This window comes from Pseudophryne corroboree, unplaced genomic scaffold (assembly GCF_028390025.1).
Source record: "Pseudophryne corroboree isolate aPseCor3 unplaced genomic scaffold, aPseCor3.hap2 scaffold_3060, whole genome shotgun sequence".
NCBI lineage: Eukaryota > Metazoa > Chordata > Amphibia > Anura > Myobatrachidae > Pseudophryne > Pseudophryne corroboree.
The window spans coordinates 17,801-29,546 of record NW_026969737.1 but is presented as its reverse complement, the minus strand read 5'-3'; the positions used below and the strand labels follow the sequence as shown (position 1 = coordinate 29,546).

The 11,746-nt window shown below is 31.9% G+C and overlaps 14 non-coding genes across 14 annotated transcripts; all 14 read left to right on the top strand.

Annotated features, from left to right (window-relative positions):
- The first annotated feature begins 232 nt into the window (after window positions 1–232).
- Window positions 233–305, top strand: TRNAV-AAC (transfer RNA valine (anticodon AAC)). The gene has a single exon. It is a non-coding gene; the product is annotated as a tRNA-Val (tRNA).
- Window positions 306–951: 646 nt separating this feature from the next.
- On the top strand, window positions 952–1,024 carry TRNAV-AAC (transfer RNA valine (anticodon AAC)). Its single transcript has one exon. It is a non-coding gene; the product is annotated as a tRNA-Val (tRNA).
- Window positions 1,025–1,892: 868 nt separating this feature from the next.
- TRNAV-CAC (transfer RNA valine (anticodon CAC)) lies at window positions 1,893–1,965 on the top strand. The gene has a single exon. It is a non-coding gene; the product is annotated as a tRNA-Val (tRNA).
- A 1,361-nt stretch (window positions 1,966–3,326) lies between these two features.
- TRNAV-CAC (transfer RNA valine (anticodon CAC)) lies at window positions 3,327–3,399 on the top strand. The gene has a single exon. It is a non-coding gene; the product is annotated as a tRNA-Val (tRNA).
- Window positions 3,400–3,824: 425 nt separating this feature from the next.
- TRNAV-AAC (transfer RNA valine (anticodon AAC)) lies at window positions 3,825–3,897 on the top strand. Its single transcript has one exon. It is a non-coding gene; the product is annotated as a tRNA-Val (tRNA).
- A 1,372-nt stretch (window positions 3,898–5,269) lies between these two features.
- Window positions 5,270–5,342, top strand: TRNAV-AAC (transfer RNA valine (anticodon AAC)). Its single transcript has one exon. It is a non-coding gene; the product is annotated as a tRNA-Val (tRNA).
- An 867-nt stretch (window positions 5,343–6,209) lies between these two features.
- On the top strand, window positions 6,210–6,282 carry TRNAV-CAC (transfer RNA valine (anticodon CAC)). The gene has a single exon. It is a non-coding gene; the product is annotated as a tRNA-Val (tRNA).
- A 427-nt stretch (window positions 6,283–6,709) lies between these two features.
- Window positions 6,710–6,782, top strand: TRNAV-AAC (transfer RNA valine (anticodon AAC)). The gene has a single exon. It is a non-coding gene; the product is annotated as a tRNA-Val (tRNA).
- Window positions 6,783–7,651: 869 nt separating this feature from the next.
- Window positions 7,652–7,724, top strand: TRNAV-CAC (transfer RNA valine (anticodon CAC)). Its single transcript has one exon. It is a non-coding gene; the product is annotated as a tRNA-Val (tRNA).
- A 430-nt stretch (window positions 7,725–8,154) lies between these two features.
- Window positions 8,155–8,227, top strand: TRNAV-AAC (transfer RNA valine (anticodon AAC)). The gene has a single exon. It is a non-coding gene; the product is annotated as a tRNA-Val (tRNA).
- Window positions 8,228–8,873: 646 nt separating this feature from the next.
- TRNAV-AAC (transfer RNA valine (anticodon AAC)) lies at window positions 8,874–8,946 on the top strand. The gene has a single exon. It is a non-coding gene; the product is annotated as a tRNA-Val (tRNA).
- Window positions 8,947–9,814: 868 nt separating this feature from the next.
- On the top strand, window positions 9,815–9,887 carry TRNAV-CAC (transfer RNA valine (anticodon CAC)). Its single transcript has one exon. It is a non-coding gene; the product is annotated as a tRNA-Val (tRNA).
- A 426-nt stretch (window positions 9,888–10,313) lies between these two features.
- TRNAV-AAC (transfer RNA valine (anticodon AAC)) lies at window positions 10,314–10,386 on the top strand. The gene has a single exon. It is a non-coding gene; the product is annotated as a tRNA-Val (tRNA).
- Window positions 10,387–11,254: 868 nt separating this feature from the next.
- TRNAV-CAC (transfer RNA valine (anticodon CAC)) lies at window positions 11,255–11,327 on the top strand. The gene has a single exon. It is a non-coding gene; the product is annotated as a tRNA-Val (tRNA).
- Window positions 11,328–11,746: the final 419 nt, after the last annotated feature.

Here is an 11,746-nt window from a genome sequence, read left to right as displayed (position 1 = left end):
TAAGGTCCCCCTTCAAAATTGGTCAGAAATACATTAAAAAAAGATTTTTTTTAGTAAATACAATGATCAGAATTGATAATAAGTGAATGTGTCCTCTTGAAATGCAAAGTGGAAAAATAGCGTCAAAATTATTAGAAAATAGGAAAAAAAGTTTAGAAAAAATTATATTTCTAAGAAAAGCATGTGTCATTTGTACTTCCAGACTAGATAGTGATGGGATCCACAAGAGTCAGTTTCTGTAGTGTAGTGGTTATCACGTTTGCCTAACACGCGAAAGGTCCCCGGTTCAAAACTGGGCAGAAACAATCTTTTAGCTTTAGAATTTTAAAACAATGAATTTTTGGGTACAATGCTCAATAAAAATACAATCAGATAAAAAGTTTATTTTAGCATGCCATACTGAATGTCAAAGATCATTTTTTATTGGATGATGGTCGCAAATTTTTCATGTAGTATCTCTAGTGTAGTGATTTCATGTTTGCCTCACACGTGAAAGGTCCCCAGTTCGAAATTGGCAGAAACATATTTTGTTACCTAAACACTTTGAATTCAATAATTTATATTTTGATAACTATATACTGTTGCATTGCTCAATGAAAAAGCAAGCAAAAAATCATATTGCAGAATATCAAAAGTCAATTTCCCTTCTACCATGCATATTGGATGGTGTTGCATTCATGAAGTACCTGTAGTGTAGAGTTATTCACATTTACCCAATATGCATAAGGTCCCCCTTCAAAATTGGTCAGAAATACATAAAAAAAAATTTTTTAGTAAATACAATGATCAGAATTGATAATAAGTGAATGTGTCCTCTTGAAATGCAAAGTGGAAAAATAGCGTCAAAATTATTAGAAAATAGGAAAAAAGTTTAGAAAAAATTATATTTCTAAGAAAAGCATGTGTCATTTGTACTTCCAGACTAGATAGTGATGGGATCCACAAGAGTCAGTTTCTGTAGTGTAGTGGTTATCACGTTCGCCTAACACGCGAAAGGTCCCCAGTTCGAAACTGGGCAGAAACAATCTTTTAGCTTTAGAATTTTAAAACAATGAATTTTTGGGTAAAATGCTCAATAAAAATACAATCAGATAAAAAGTTTATTTTAGCATGCCATACTGAATGTCAAAGATCATTTTTTATTGGATGATGGTCGCAAATTTTTCATGTAGTATCTGTAGTGTGGTGATTTCATGTTTGCCTCACACGTGAAAGGTCCCCAGTTCGAAATTGGCAGAAACATATTTTGTTACCTAAACACTTTGAATTCAATAATTTATATTTTGATAAATATATACTGTTGCATTGCTCAATGAAAAAGCAAGCAAAAAATCATATTGCAGAATATCAAAAGTCAATTTCCCTTCTACCATGCATATTGGATGGTGTTGCATTCATGAAGTACCTGTAGTGTAGTATTATTCACATTTAGCGAATATGCATAAGGTTCCCCTTCAAAATTGGTCAGAAATACATTAAAAATAGATTTTTTTATTAAATACAATGATCAGAACTATTAATAAGTGAATGTGTCCTCTTGAAATGCAAAGTGGAAAAAATAGCATAGAAATTATTAGAAAATAGAAAAATAAGTTTAGAAAAAAAAATTCTATGAAAACGGTTTGCCAATGGTACTTCCCGACTCCATAGTGATGAGATCTTCAAAAGTCAGTTTCTGTATTGTAGTGGTTATCACATTCGCCTAAAACACAAAAGGTCCCCAGTTCGAAACTGGGCAGAAATGTGCTGTTATCTTTAGAATTTTAAAACAAGGGATTTTTGGTTGAAATGCCAAATAAAAAAGCAATCATATAAAAAGTTTATTTCAGAATGCCATAATGTATGTCAAAGATCATTTTTTATTGGATGGCGGGAGACGCTGTTTCCATGTAGTTTCTGTAGTGTAGTGGTTATCACTTTCGCCTCACACGCGAAAGGTCCTCAGTTAAAAACTGGGCAGAAACATATTTTGTTACCTAAACACTTTGAATTCAATAATTTATATTTTGATAACTATCTACTGTTGCATTGCTTAATGAAAAAGCAAGCAAAAATCATATTGCAGAATATCAAAAGTCAATTTCCCTTCTACCATGCATATTGGATGGTGTTGCATTCATGAAGTACCTGTAGTGTAGAGTTATTCACATTTACCCAATATGCATAAGGTCCCCCTTCAAAATTGGTCAGAAATACATTAAAAAAATTTTTTAGTAAATACAATGATCAGAATTGATAATAAGTGAATGTGTCCTCTTGAAATGCAAAGTGGAAAAATAGCGTCAAAATTATTAGAAAATAGGAAAAAAGTTTAGAAAAATTAAATTTCTAAGAAAAGCATGTGTCATTTGTACTTCCAGACTAGATAGTGATGGGATCCACGAGAGTCAGTTTCTGTAGTGTAGTGGTTATCACTTTCGCCTAACACGCGAAAGGTCCCCAGTTCGAAAAGCATGTGTCTTTTAGCTTTAGAATTTTAAAACAATGAATTTTTGGGTAAAATGCTCAATAAAAATACAATCAGATAAAAAGTTTATTTTAGCATGCCATACTGAATGTCAAAGATCATTTTTTATTGGATGATGGTCGCAAATTTTTCATGTAGTATCTGTAGTGTAGTCATTTCATGATTGCCTCACACGTGAAAGGTCCCCAGTTCGAAATTGGCAGAAACATATTTTGTTACCTAAACACTTTGAATTCAATAATTTATATTTTGATAAATATATACTGTTGCATTGCTCAATGAAAAAGCAAGCAAAAAATCATATTGCAGAATATCAAAAGTCAATTTCCCTTCTACCATGCATATTGGATGGTGTTGCATTCATGAAGTACCTGTAGTGTAGTATTATTCACATTTAGCGAATATGCATAAGGTTCCCCTTCAAAATTGGTCAGAAATACATTAAAAATAGATTTTTTTAATTAAATACAATGATCAGAACTATTAATAAGTGAATGTGTCCTCTTGAAATGCAAAGTGGAAAAAATAGCATAGAAATTATTAGAAAATAGAAAAATAAGTTTAGAAAAAAAAATTCTATGAAAACGGTTTGCCAATGGTACTTCCCGACTCCATAGTGATGAGATCTTCAAAAGTCAGTTTCTGTATTGTAGTGGTTATCACATTCGCCTAAAACACAAAAGGTCCCCAGTTCGAAACTGGGCAGAAATGTGCTGTTATCTTTAGAATTTTAAAACAAGGGATTTTTGGTTGAAATGCCAAATAAAAATGCAATCATATAAAAAATTTATTTCAGAATGCCATAATGTATGTCAAAGATCATTTTTTATTGGATGGCGGGAGATGCTGTTTCCATGTAGTTTCTGTAGTGTAGTGGTTATCACTTTCGCCTCACACGTGAAAGGTCCTCAGTTCAAAACTGGGCAGAAACATGTTTTGTTACCTAAACACTTTGAATTCAATAATTTATATTTTGATAACTATCTACTGTTGCATTGCTTAATGAAAAAGCAAGCAAAAATCATATTGCAGAATATCAAAAGTCAATTTCCCTTCTACCATGCATATTGGATGGTGTTGCATTCATGAAGTACCTGTAGTGTAGAGTTATTCACATTTACCCAATATGCATAAGGTCCCCCTTCAAAATTGGTCAGAAATACATTAAAAAAAATTTTTAGTAAATACAATGATCAGAATTGATAATAAGTGAATGTGTCCTCTTGAAATGCAAAGTGGAAAAATAGCGTCAAAATTATTAGAAAATAGGAAAAAAGTTTAGAAAAATTACATTTCTAAGAAAAGCATGTGTCATTTGTACTTCCAGACTAGATAGTGATGGGATCCACGAGAGTCAGTTTCTGTAGTGTAGTGGTTATCACGTTCGCCTAACACGCGAAAGGTCCCCAGTTCGAAACTGGGCAGAAACAATCTTTTAGCTTTAGAATTTTAAAACAATGAATTTTTGGGTAAAATGCTCAATAAAAATACAATCAGATAAAAAGTTTATTTTAGCATGCCATACTGAATGTCAAAGATCATTTTTTATTGGATGATGGTCGCAAATTTTTCATGTAGTATCTGTAGTGTGGTGATTTCATGTTTGCCTCACACGTGAAAGGTCCCCAGTTCGAAATTGGCAGAAACATATTTTGTTACCTAAACACTTTGAATTCAATAATTTATATTTTGATAACTATATACTGTTGCATTGCTCAATGAAAAAGCAAGCAAAAAATCATATTGCAGAATATCAAAAGTCAATTTCCCTTCTACCATGCATATTGGATGGTGTTGCATTCATGAAGTACCTGTAGTGTAGTATTATTCACATTTAGCGAATATGCATAAGGTTCCCCTTCAAAATTGGTCAGAAATACATTAAAAATAGATTTTTTTATTAAATACAATGATCAGAACTATTAATAAGTGAATGTGTCCTCTTGAAATGCAAAGTGGAAAAAATAGCATAGAAATTATTAGAAAATAGAAAAATAAGTTTAGAAAAAAAAATTCTATGAAAACGGTTTGCCAATGGTACTTCCCGACTCCATAGTGATGAGATCTTCAAAAGTCAGTTTCTGTATTGTAGTGGTTATCACATTCGCCTAAAACACAAAAGGTCCCCAGTTCGAAACTGGGCAGAAATGTGCTGTTATCTTTAGAATTTTAAAACAAGGGATTTTTGGTTGAAATGCCAAATAAAAATGCAATCATATAAAAAGTTTATTTCAGAATGCCATAATGTATGTCAAAGATCATTTTTTATTGAATGGCGGGAGACGCTGTTTCCATGTAGTTTCTGTAATGTAGTGGTTATCACTTTCGCCTCACACGCGAAAGGTCCTCAGTTAAAAACTGGGCAGAAACATATTTTGTTACCTAAACACTTTGAATTCAATAATTTATATTTTGATAACTATCTACTGTTGCATTGCTCAATGAAAAAGCAAGCAAAAATCATATTGCAGAATATCAAAAGTCAATTTCCCTTCTACCATGCATATTGGATGGTGTTGCATTCATGAAGTACCTGTAGTGTAGAGTTATTCACATTTACCCAATATGCATAAGGTCCCCCTTCAAAATTGGTCAGAAATACATTAAAAAAAGATTTTTTTTAGTAAATACAATGATCAGAATTGATAATAAGTGAATGTGTCCTCTTGAAATGCAAAGTGGAAAAATAGCGTCAAAATTATTAGAAAATAGGAAAAAAAGTTTAGAAAAAATTATATTTCTTTGAAAAGCATGTGTCATTTGTACTTCCAGACTAGATAGTGATGGGACCCACAAGAGTCAGTTTCTGTAGTGTAGTGGTTATCACGTTCGCCTAACACGCGAAAGGTCCCCAGTTCAAAACTGGGCAGAAACAATCTTTTAGCTTTAGAATTTTAAAACAATGAATTTTTGGGTAAAATGCTAAATAAAAATACAATCAGATAAAAAGTTTATTTTAGCATGCCATACTGAATGTCAAAGATCATTTTTTATTGGATGATGTTCGCAAATTTTTCATGTAGTATCTGTAGTGTGGTGATTTCATGTTTGCCTCACACGTGAAAGGTCCCCAGTTCGAAATTGGCAGAAACATATTTTGTTACCTAAACACTTTGAATTCAATAATTTATATTTTGATAACTATATACTGTTGCATTGCTCAATGAAAAAGCAAGCAAAAAATCATATTGCAGAATATCAAAAGTCAATTTCCCTTCTACCATGCATATTGGATGGTGTTGCATTCATAAAGTACCTGTAGTGTAGTATTATTCACATTTAGCCAATATGCATAAGGTTCCCCTTCAAAATTGGTCAGAAATACATTAAAAATAGATTTTTTTATTAAATACAATGATCAGAACTATTAATAAGTGAATGTGTCCTCTTGAAATGCAAAGTGGAAAAAATAGCATAGAAATTATTAGAAAATATAAAAATAAGTTTAGAAAAAAAATTCTAAGAAAACGGTTTGCCAATGGTACTTCCCGACTCCATAGTGATGAGATCTTCAAAAGTCAGTTTCTGTATTGTAGTGGTTATCACATTCGCCTAAAACACAAAAGGTCCCCAGTTCGAAACTGGGCAGAAATGTGCTGTTATCTTTAGAATTTTAAAACAAGGGATTTTTGGTTGAAATGCCAAATAAAAATGCAATCATATAAAAAATTTATTTCAGAATGCCATAATGTATGTCAAAGATCATTTTTTATTGGATGGCGGGAGATGCTGTTTCCATGTAGTTTCTGTAGTGTAGTGGTTATCACTTTCGCCTCACACGCGAAAGGTCCTCAGTTCAAAACTGGGCAGAAACATGTTTTGTTACCTAAACACTTTGAATTCAATAATTTATATTTTGATAACTATCTACTGTTGCATTGCTTAATGAAAAAGCAAGCAAAAATCATATTGCAGAATATCAAAAGTCAATTTCCCTTCTACCATGCATATTGGAAGGTGTTGCATTCATGAAGTACCTGTAGTGTAGAGTTATTCACATTTACCCAATATGCATAAGGTCCCCCTTCAAAATTGGTCAGAAATACATGAAAATTTTTTTTTAGTAAATACAATGATCAGAATTGATAATAAGTGAATGTGTCCTCTTGAAATGCAAAGTGGAAAAATAGCGTCAAAATTATTAGAAAATAGGAAAAAAAGTTTAGAAAAAATTATATTTCTAAGAAAAGCATGTGTCATTTGTACTTCCAGACAAGATAGTGATGGGATCCACGAGAGTCAGTTTCTGTAGTGTAGTGGTTATCACGTTCGTTTAACACGCGAAAGGTCCCCAGTTCGAAACTGGGTAGAAACAATCTTTTAGCTTTAGAATTTTAAAACAATGAATTTTTGGGTAAAATGCTCAATAAAAATACAATCAGATAAAAAGTTTATTTTAGCATGCCATACTGAATGTCAAAGATCATTTTTTATTGGATGATGGTCGCAAATTTTTCATGTAGTATCTGTAGTGTAGTGATTTCATGTTTGCCTCACACGTGAAAGGTCCCCAGTTCGAAATTGGCAGAAACATATTTTGTTACCTAAACACTTTGAATTCAATAATTTATATTTTGATAAATATATACTGTTGCATTGCTCAATGAAAAAGCAAGCAAAAAATCATATTGCAGAATATCAAAAGTCAATTTCCCTTCTACCATGCATATTGGATGGTGTTGCATTCATGAAGTACATGTAGTGTAGTATTATTCACATTTAGCGAATATGCATAAGGTTGCCCTTCAAAATTGGTCAGAAATACATTAAAAATAGATTTTTTTTATTAAATACAATGATCAGAACTATTAATAAGTGAATGTGTCCTCTTGAAATGCAAAGTGGAAAAAATAGCATAGAAATTATTAGAAAATAGAAAAATAAGTTTAGAAAAAAAAATTCTATGAAAACGGTTTGCCAATGGTACTTCCCGACTCCATAGTGATGAGATCTTCAAAAGTCAGTTTCTGTATTGTAGTGGTTATCACATTCGCCTAAAACACAAAAGGTCCCCAGTTCGAAACTGGGCAGAAATGTGGTGTTATCTTTAGAATTTTAAAACAAGGGATTTTTGGTTGAAATGCCAAATAAAAATGCAATCATATAAAAAGTTTATTTAAGAATGCCATAATGTATGTCAAAGATCATTTTTTATTGGATGGCGGGAGATGCTGTTTCCATGTAGTTTCTGTAGTGTAGTGGTTATCACTTTCGCCTCACACGCGAAAGGTCCTCAGTTCAAAACTGGGCAGAAACATATTTTGTTACCTAAACACTTTGAATTCAATAATTTATATTTTGATAACTATATACTGTTGCATTGCTCAATGAAAAAGCAAGCAAAAATCATATTGCAGAATATCAAAAGTCAATTTCCCTTCTACCATGCATATTGGATGGTGTTGCATTCATGAAGTACCTGTAGTGTAGAGTTATTCACATTTACCCAATATGCATAAGGTCCCCCTTCAAAATTGGTCAGAAATACATTAAAAAAAGATTTATTTAGTAAATACAATGATCAGAATTGATAATAAGTGAATGTGTCCTCTTGAAATGCAAAGTGGAAAAATAGCGTCAAAATTATTAGAAAATAGGAAAAAAAGTTTAGAAAAAATTATATTTCTAAGAAAAGCATGTGTCATTTGTACTTCCAGACTAGATAGTGATGGGACCCACAAGAGTCAGTTTCTGTAGTGTAGTGGTTATCACGTTCGCCTAACACGCGAAAGGTCCCCAGTTCAAAACTGGGCAGAAACAATCTTTTAGCTTTAGAATTTTAAAACAATGAATTTTTGGGTAAAATGCTCAATAAAAATACAATCAGATAAAAAGTTTATTTTAGCATGCCATACTGAATGTCAAAGATCATTTTTTATTGGATGATGGTCGCAAATTTTTCATGTAGTATCTGTAGTGTAGTGATTTCATGTTTGCCTCACACGTGAAAGGTCCCCAGTTCGAAATTGGCAGAAACATATTTTGTTACCTAAACACTTTGAATTCAATAATTTATATTTTGATAACTATATACTGTTGCATTGCTCAATGAAAAAGCAAGCAAAAAATCATATTGCAGAATATCAAAAGTCAATTTCCCTTCTACCATGCATATTGGATGGTGTTGCATTCATGAAGTACCTGTAGTGTAGAGTTATTCACATTTACCCAATATGCATAAGGTCCCCCTTCAAAATTGGTCAGAAATACATTAAAAAATATTTTTTTAGTAAATACAATGATCAGAATTGATAATAAGTGAATGTGTCCTCTTGAAATGCAAAGTGGAAAAATAGCGTCAAAATTATTAGAAAATAGGAAAAAAGTTTAGAAAAATTACATTTCTAAGAAAAGCATGTGTCATTTGTACTTCCAGACTAGATAGTGATGGGATTCACGAGAGTCAGTTTCTGTAGTGTAGTGGTTATCACGTTCGCCTAACACGCGAAAGGTCCCCAGTTCGAAACTGGGCAGAAACAATCTTTTAGCTTTAGAATTTTAAAACAATGAATTTTTGGGTAAAATGCTCAATAAAAATACAATCAGATAAAAAGTTTATTTTAGCATGCCATACTGAATGTCAAAGATCATTTTTTATTGGATGATGGTCGCAAATTTTTCATGTAGTATCTGTAGTGTAGTGATTTCATGTTTGCCTCACGCGTGAAAGGTCCCCAGTTCGAAATTGGCAGAAACATATTTTGTTACCTAAACACTTTGAATTCAATAATTTATATTTTGATAAATATATACTGTTGCATTGCTCAATGAAAAAGCAAGCAAAAAATCATATTGCAGAATATCAAAAGTCAATTTCCCTTCTACCATGCATATTGGATGGTGTTGCATTCATGAAGTACCTGTAGTGTAGTATTATTCACATTTAGCGAATATGCATAAGGTTCCCCTTCAAAATTGGTCAGAAATACATTAAAAATAGATTTTTTTATTAAATACAATGATCAGAACTATTAATAAGTGAATGTGTCCTCTTGAAATGCAAAGTGGAAAAAATAGCATAGAAATTATTAGAAAATAGAAAAATAAGTTTAGAAAAAAAAATTCTAAGAAAACGGTTTGCCAATGGTACTTCCCGACTCCATAGTGATGAGATCTTCAAAAGTCAGTTTCTGTATTGTAGTGGTTATCACATTCGCCTAAAACACAAAAGGTCCCCAGTTCGAAACTGGGCAGAAATGTGCTGTTATCTTTAGAATTTTAAAACAAGGGATTTTTGGTTGAAATGCCAAATAAAAATGCAATCATATAAAAAGTTTATTTCAGAATGCCATAATGTATGTCAAAGATCATTTTTTATTGGATGGCGGGAGATGCTGTTTCCATGTAGTTTCTGTAGTGTAGTGGTTATCACTTTCGCCTCACACGCGAAAGGTCCTCAGTTCAAAACTGGGCAGAAACATATTTTGTTACCTAAACACTTTGAATTCAATAATTTATATTTTGATAACTATCTACTGTTGCATTGCTTAATGAAAAAGCAAGCAAAAATCATATTGCAGAATATCAAAAGTCAATTTCCCTTCTACCATGCATATTGGATGGTGTTGCATTCATGAAGTACCTGTAGTGTAGAGTTATTCACATTTACCCAATATGCATAAGGTCCCCCTTCAAAATTGGTCAGAAATACATGAAAATTTTTTTTTAGTAAATACAATGATCAGAATTGATAATAAGTGAATGTGTCCTTTTTGAAATGCAAAGTGGAAAAATAGCGTCAAAATTATTAGAAAATAGGAAAAAAGTTTAGAAAAATTAAATTTCTAAGAAAAACATGTGTCATTTGTACTTCCAGACTAGATAGTGATGGGATCCACGAGAGTCAGTTTCTGTAGTGTAGTGGTTATCACGTTCGTTTAACACGCGAAAGGTCCCCAGTTCGAAACTGGGTAGAAACAATCTTTTAGCTTTAGAATTTTAAAACAATGAATTTTTGGGTAAAATGCTCAATAAAAATACAATCAGATAAAAAGTTTATTTTAGCATTCCATACTGAATGTCAAAGATCATTTTTTATTGGATGATGGTCGCAAATTTTTCATGTAGTATCTGTAGTGTAGTGATTTCATGTTTGCCTCACACGTGAAAGGTCCCCAGTTCGAAATTGGCAGAAACATATTTTGTTACCTAAACACTTTGAATTCAATAATTTATATTTTGATAAATATATACTGTTGCATTGCTCAATGAAAAAGCAAGCAAAAAATCATATTGCAGAATATCAAAAGTCAATTTCCCTTCTACCATGCATATTGGATGGTGTTGCATTCATGAAGTACCTGTAGTGTAGTATTATTCACATTTAGCGAATATGCATAAGGTTCCCCTTCAAAATTGGTCAGAAATACATTAAAAATAGATTTTTTTATTAAATACAATGATCAGAACTATTAATAAGTGAATGTGTCCTCTTGAAATGCAAAGTGGAAAAAATAGCATAGAAATTATTAGAAAATAGAAAAATAAGTTTAGAAAAAAAAATTATATGAAAACGGTTTGCCAATGGTACTTCCCGACTCCATAGTGATGAGATCTTCAAAAGTCAGTTTCTGTATTGTAGTGGTTATCACATTCGCCTAAAACACAAAAGGTCCCCAGTTCGAAACTGGGCAGAAATGTGCTGTTATCTTTAGAATTTTAAAACAAGGGATTTTTGGTTGAAATGCCAAATAAAAATGCAATCATATAAAAAGTTTATTTCAGAATGCCATAATGTATGTCAAAGATCATTTTTTATTGGATGGCGGGAGATGCTGTTTCCATGTAGTTTCTGTAGTGTAGTGGTTATCACTTTCGCCTCACACGCGAAAGGTCCTCAGTTCAAAACTGGGCAGAAACATATTTTGTTACCTAAACACTTTGAATTCAATAATTTATATTTTGATAACTATCTACTGTTGCATTGCTTAATGAAAAAGCAAGCAAAAATCATATTGCAGAATATCAAAAGTCAATTTCCCTTCTACCATGCATATTGGATGGTGTTGCATTCATGAAGTACCTGTAGTGTAGAGTTATTCACATTTACCCAATATGCATAAGGTCCCCCTTCAAAATTGGTCAGAAATACATTAAAAAAAGATTTTTTTAGTAAATACAATGATCAGAATTGATAATAAGTGAATGTGTCCTCTTGAAATGCAAAGTGGAAAAATAGCGTCAAAATTATTAGAAAATAGGAAAAAAAGTTTAGAAAAAATTATATTTCTAAGAAAAGCATGTGTCATTTGTACTTCCAGACTAGATAGTGATGGGACC